The following is a 6,541-nucleotide window of genomic DNA, read 5'->3' on the forward strand; positions in this document are numbered from 1 at the left end:
CTCAAATCAAATGTTATACCCCCAAAATATGTGACAATGGAGTTATCATGACCTTTCTACACCACATTAGCTCATCTATTGTGTTCTCATTTCCAGAAAGAAGTAGTTTAATTTTATTTGGTCTTCTGTAATGTCACAAAATGCTGGACTACTAGTTGAATAGAATGTTTTTGATCAGGAGTTCTTTGGCATAATTTTCCCTTCCAGTGTGTCTGAATGTCTTATAAATAGCTTTCAGCTCAATTACATAAAAATTTAAGCCAGATTAGAGTTCATGTGTTTCATTGATGTGTTAATCCCTTTCTCAGTTTGTGTCAATTTAGGAACTTGCTACCTCCCTGAATATTTTGGGCGCAAATTAAATTTTTTTAAACATAACAATATTTCACAGTTTTAACAAATTAATTGAAATAGGTTATCAATCTCATTGTAAGCTGCTGAATTTATTTATCAATATGACTATGCTAGTTATACTTTCAATTCACATTTGTTGTAAATACATATGGAAAACATAGTGGAAAATTAAAACAAAGACCAGGAGTGAAGCTTCATTTCCTGCAGTACCTTCAGGTGGTCAGTGTTTCAGCAGTAAGACAGGGATGGAATGAGCTCAGTTAGGACAGGCAGGTTGCATCCACTGAAGCTGTTTGGCTGTGAGCAGCCAGCTGCAGGACCCTATGCACTTTCATCTTCCCTGGGTTCAGGAGAGGATTGCGCTTAGCTCCTGGCTCTGAAGATGAACACAGATATTCATAGGTGATGGAGTTACTACAGTGGCAGATTTTGTGGTGCCAGACTTCTAAGACTGGCCATTTTTGCCATCCAGTTGCTCTATCCTTTATATGCTCCAGCAAATTATAGGTTACTTGGGTATGTTGCAGGAAGGTTTTTGGCAGCTAAACTTCCCATTCTCAATTTATATCTTCAAAGTTAAGACAACTACCTTATGAAAAAAAAGCAAATTTTCTTAAAGGAAAAACACATACATATATTTTACATCTCCATATAATCAGACATTGTACATCTTAAGGTGAGGAGGTCTTTCCTCCACCTTTTTTCAATTCTACAATGATGGAATTACCTTTATTTGGAAAAACATCTCTGCCTGTGAGATGGGATCTTTCTGTGCTACTGGAGTACTTGACCTCCCCAGTCACTTCCATGGATAGCCCTGTGTCCATGGCCCTTCATTCCCATTTTCCCCTCTCTGGATGAAGAAAGGAAAACAAAAATTTATATTAAGCTTAGGCAGATCTGCACTGCATCAGCCTGTCTGTTACAGAACAATTAAATAATGTATTTATGCATTCATAAGTAGAAAAAGAAAAGTTGGCAGAAGAATACATGGGAGCCTACCTTATCAGCCCAATCTGAAGAGGTTTGCTTTTGGATTTGTTTCTGATCTTCATTGTTCTTAAATAGGAAAGGTTGCTTCATTCTGCCCAAAACAGCCTACCCAAAAACACTGCTTTACATCTAAGTAAAGCAGAAGAGAAGATGTATGTGTAAGGGCTTATTCCAGGAAGTCTTTCCAGTAGCTGCACTAGTGTTGTGCTCTGAGAAGTTTAACATTATTTCAACCAGTTGGTTTTAAAATCTGATATTCACAAACTGTAGAAGAAAGACTGTAGAAGAAAGACTCGGCACACCCTCTGTGTAACTTTCCACTTTATTTTTAGTCTTTCTGAATCAAGTGACAGGGGGGAAGTGAGAAAGGCAGTTGCAGTGGTGGAATATTTTAGAAATGTCAATAGGCTGTCAGTAAAGTCCTAGAAACCAAAGCTGTGAGCTGCTTCATTCCCTGCCCCTGTTCTGAGTCCTTCTATGTCCCAGTCATCAAACACAAAGCTCTTACTCAGAAGAAAATTTTGTGGCAAAATTCCTACCCCTGCTGCAAGACGTTACCAAAAATATTGGTTCCCTGGGGCCAAGAGGCATCAATGTACTTCATTAGCCAAGAAACTGAATAGGTAGAGAATGAGTGGAAAAAACCTCATGCAGTCCTTTGTAAAAATGAAGTGTTAAAAAGTAATTAAGAGTTGCAGGTAGGAACAATACTTGCTTTGTTGCTATACATGCCCACCGCCTCAAGGCTATGAGCTAGAAGCCAGAGTGGTAAGCAACCTAACAGCCTGCTGGGATTTTTAACAGCTCATTAAAAATTTATTGAAATATATATTAATAATTTATTAACTTTATACACATTTTTTTAAAGTATTCTTAGATTAAAAGTCTGATAGAATAAACTTATAATAAAAAAATAAATTGAGCACTTACCTTAAAAAAGGACCATATTTAACTAATTCTAATAAAAATTACAGGTGTTTGGTTGTAATGGGAGGGAGAGGAAAGGAAGAAGATCTTCTGTTTTATTGAACAAAGTACAACATTTACAAATCTTGTTATTTTGAATAAAAGAGTATATTAGAACTAGTCTTTGAAATAGAGGAAACATTCTAAAGGGATTGGGCTTTAAGGAGAAGTAGGTGGCTCTGGAAGACCTGTCTAAAAGGGGTGGGATGAACATGATTGCTGTATGGCATTGAGACAGCACTGGTTTATTTCTGCACTTCAGAAGAGTGTTCCTTACTTGTATTTTAAGTTTCATTATAGAAAAGGATGGTGTGAGCAGCAGTGTCACTCACTGTTTCACAAACATTGAATAAAATATTTGTCTTTAAAATATCTTACTGTAAGATGTCTTTTTTCTGTTGGCTGTCTTATGCAAGAGTTGGAAATGAACAAATTGTTTTACTTCTTGTCAGCTCCTGACATTTATTCTAGTTGTATATATAAAGAGTGATAAAGAAAAGAAGAGAAAAAACTTTACATACCAGGACAAGAGAAAGGTCAGATCACTATTATCTGCCATGTGGTTCCTGCCCAAGAAACAGAGAAAAAGCTGCAGGAAAAAGGGACAAATATGATTTGTTGTGTCAGAAACACAAGTCTGAAATAGATTTATTGGCATTGTTCAGCATATAGACAAGTTGTGACAGTGACAAATGGACTTTCTGAAGGGAATCTAGAGGGTTTGTTGTTCTATGTTTTCTTGGAGTCAGGAAGTACCTTGACTCTATCCTGTCATAATTATATAGAAAATCAGCCATTGATTTTTTAAAGTGTGTTCTTGAAAAGGGACTTTTCTCTACACTGTATGGCTGTATGCTTTTAGCATTTAATGCAACTACCAAAATATGTTCCTATGTTTAAAAAAAAAAAAACAATTCAGCAGCAATTGCAGAAATGCCCCAACCCTTCTAAGCTGAACTCTCTCTCCAATCATGCCAGGCCAGCTGTCCTGTGCCTGAGTATCTGCCACGGGCACAAAATTGCAGCACAAAGCCCACTGGGTGCTAATGTCACTATCAGGAGAAATGTTTCCAAGCACCAATCCCACTCAAAAGCACGTTCCCAATGACCTGAAATCCTGTCTCCTCTTTACTGCTGTGCAGACATCTCTCTGCTACTAGCACTGCTGGTCTCAGAGCAGAAAAGATGCCAAAATATTACTCAGTGAATGCAGGAGGCAATCTGCACAGTGAAAGAGCAGAAGGCTGGATACAGAAATGTATCATACCTGACTGCTGCAGCCAGCTACAAGAGGTGCAAGAGGAAGAATTGGAGAGTTGGGAGGGGCAGGAGCAGAGCAGAGGGGGCACAGCTGTTCACAGCTTCCTTACTTTGGCCTGGGGCAAAAAGGGAAAGAGATGAGAGATAAAGCTTATTACCAGGCACCTGAGCTCTCAGTACTGCCCTAGCTCCTTTAGGCATCTAATTGTTGCTTTTTAGTCAAGGAATTAACTCCAGGAGCACCCCCGTCCTGACTTTTTCATCTTTTATAGCATTAGGTGAACATTAGAAGAATTAGGATCTAGTGCTTGTGAGAGTCCAGGGTGACTAGTTTCAGTGTGGACAGCTACCTTCCACACTTTGATATCTGGGGTGGGTATTGACCATGCACAGAGCTGTATCCCTGCTATTTCTCAGGAAATAACATAAATGGTAATCCCAGCAGGTCCCTTTGAATGCAGGGTCTCAGTGAGTCATGCCAATCAAACCTGTTTAAATCTGCTTCTGGTTGGTGCTTTCAAATATATTTATATACTTTCGCTGCTTAATGTAGCTCTCCAAACAGCAGTTTGACAAATAGAGTAGAATGCTTTCTATCACTGAAAAGCTGGGGAAAAAGTAAGATAATGAAAAATTTGTCCCATGATGAGCAGTTTAGAGTCATTTTATCTGTCTTTTTCTCCCCAGTTTTTAAACTTCTCTTTCTCTGTTTATGGATGGAATGATAAAAAAATATTTTCCTTGTCTGAATTGGTTAATGAAATGAAGTGGGAATATGCATGTAGTGTTTGTGCCATATAAAGAAGTCACCACTTTATGCATCCATTCAATCTTGTAGCTACAATGCACTAAATGTATTTATTTTTTATCATGTTTATTTTTACACTCAGCTGTGACATATAAGAACTCAATTTTAAATGACATTTTACTATTATATTATCCCTGTACATCAGTTTATCTCTAAATTTTCTAAAGAAAATTAATATATTACTAATATGAAATTGAAGAAAATGTAACTCTGGTGATCTGAATCCATAAAAAAACTGTATCTTGCACTATTGAATTTAATATGACTGCTGTCATGTGCTTAAATAAGAAGAGGAGTGGTCCTGTGGTCATCTGGGGCTTTGCCAGAAAGAGACATTAATATATAAAGTTAATTGAATTCAAGATAAATCATTAAACCAAAATACAAAGAAAGGTAGAAAAGAGAGAGCCTAGAGAAACATGAACTGTAAGAACAGATTTAACACAGGTTAAGAAAATTAGAGGAAAACTGTGGATTTTATTTTTAATTTAAAATACACATATATAACACAGAGGTATTTATTACATATCTGAAGTGAAAATAGTTTTCTTTTGAAAGTCTTTGGTCAGAAAGAAATGAAGTAGTAAGTATAAAAATCTCAGACATTCCCATTTCCTCAAATCGGTAACACAAGTGAAGACATGGAATGGAGTGCTGAAGGGCAAGATCTCATTCATGTTAGGTATTTTCTTTTTTTTTGTTGTTTTTAGGTTTTTTTGTTTGGTTGGGTGTTCTGAGAGGTTTCTGGTTTTGTTTGGTTTGGGTTATATAATGGGTTGTTTTTTGGATTTTTTGGGGGTTTTTTTAGTAGGTTTTTTTTTGGTTGGTTTTTTGTTGTTGTTGTTGTTGTTGTTGTTGTTGGTTTGTTTGTCTAGGCTTTTAATTGTGTTATATCCTGAAAGTTTGGGAAAAGAGATACTTAGTGTAAGACTCAAGCCCTTCTCTACTCAATGTTCCATTGCACAGACAAAGGGGAAGGCTGTTCCAATGTCCAGAACAGAGCAGAGCAAGAAAGATCAGCATCAGGGTGTGCCAAGGGCTGCAGCTGGGGCAGAGCTGTGCAACATGAGAAAACAGAAAGTAAGAACTTAAAGAAAGTGGTCTGTCATAGAAGCATCATGTTCAAATTAGAGTGTAATGTTTCCTGTCCTTCCTGTCTGTCTCCGACTTAAAAAAAAAAAACCCAAAACACTCTAATCCTGGACCTCAGACTTTGCACTAAGTCACTTAAGACTGGTTTTTGGTGGACTTTAATTTTAAGGACAGATAAACTTCCTACTGGAAAATTTCCAGCCAGAGGCAACCTCAACAGAAAAAGGTTCTTTCTGGAACTTATGAGTAAAGATTTGAACAGATTAATTAGGTGAGAGCAAGAGTAAAGCTTTTTGTTCAGTAGATTTGCTGTTAATTGTTCATGTAAGAAGACACAAATGGGGAATCCTATCATCCCTCGTAGAGAGATGTCTTGTTGCTCCTTATTCCTATGTCTGAGCAAACAAACACACATATACACCCTCCTCCCACCATGAACATATTTTTAACTATTAATCTAAAGAGATACATATGTCTACTATCTATTAATAGAGAAAGGGTTTTTTATATAAAATATTTATGACTCCTAATTGTATCAGATTTCCTTCCTAAAGGCATCTAATCCATCTGCACAGTTATCACAGTTTTCTGATCTGTTGTCCTCCCTGCTCTTTCCATTGGTCTCCACCTACCTCCATGGTGGCTATGGCTATCTTCCACCATGGTGGAAGCTGGAGCTGTGCCCTGGTTCTGCACTCCCGGTCCCACTGGAAAGTGTTCACTTCGCAACCTGGAACCTCCACTTTATTTCCTCTATTTCTTTTCTTTGGAAAATTGTGTCCATCAATACATTTTGCAGCCAACCATGTACAACAGAGAAGTATAGGATTTATGAGTAGATGGACTGAAGGTAGAATAATAGAAAATAGAGTTGGAAAAGAGGCTAAGAGATCATCTACCCTACAGAAAGACTAGAGTGTTTTACCTATCTCTAGACCTTAGAAAGCCACTCAGTTGATTCTAGCCATCTCTCAAGGATGGAAAAAATGCAAAAAAACCCACAAAAAAACCGTCAAACCCCAAACAAAATCCCCACAAACTACCACATACAGCATTTTACTATTCAAC

The 6,541-nt window shown here is 37.3% G+C and overlaps 1 long non-coding RNA gene across 2 annotated transcripts; it reads right to left on the reverse strand.

Moving 5' to 3' along the window:
* Positions 1-424: 424 nt before the first annotated feature.
* LOC135301330 (uncharacterized) lies at positions 425-3,683 on the reverse strand. Of its 2 annotated transcripts, none has more exons than XR_010363078.1 (4): positions 3,581-3,683; positions 2,835-2,902; positions 1,082-1,207; positions 425-730 (listed from the first exon to the last, which is right to left on the reverse strand). It is a non-coding gene; the product is annotated as an uncharacterized LOC135301330 (long non-coding RNA). The 2 variants fall into 2 exon arrangements; XR_010363079.1 differs by lacking the exon at positions 425-730 and adding an exon at positions 737-943.
* Positions 3,684-6,541: the final 2,858 nt, after the last annotated feature.

The sequence above is a fragment of the Passer domesticus genome, chromosome 5 (genome assembly GCF_036417665.1).
Source record: "Passer domesticus isolate bPasDom1 chromosome 5, bPasDom1.hap1, whole genome shotgun sequence".
Classification (NCBI taxonomy): Eukaryota; Metazoa; Chordata; class Aves; order Passeriformes; family Passeridae; genus Passer; species Passer domesticus.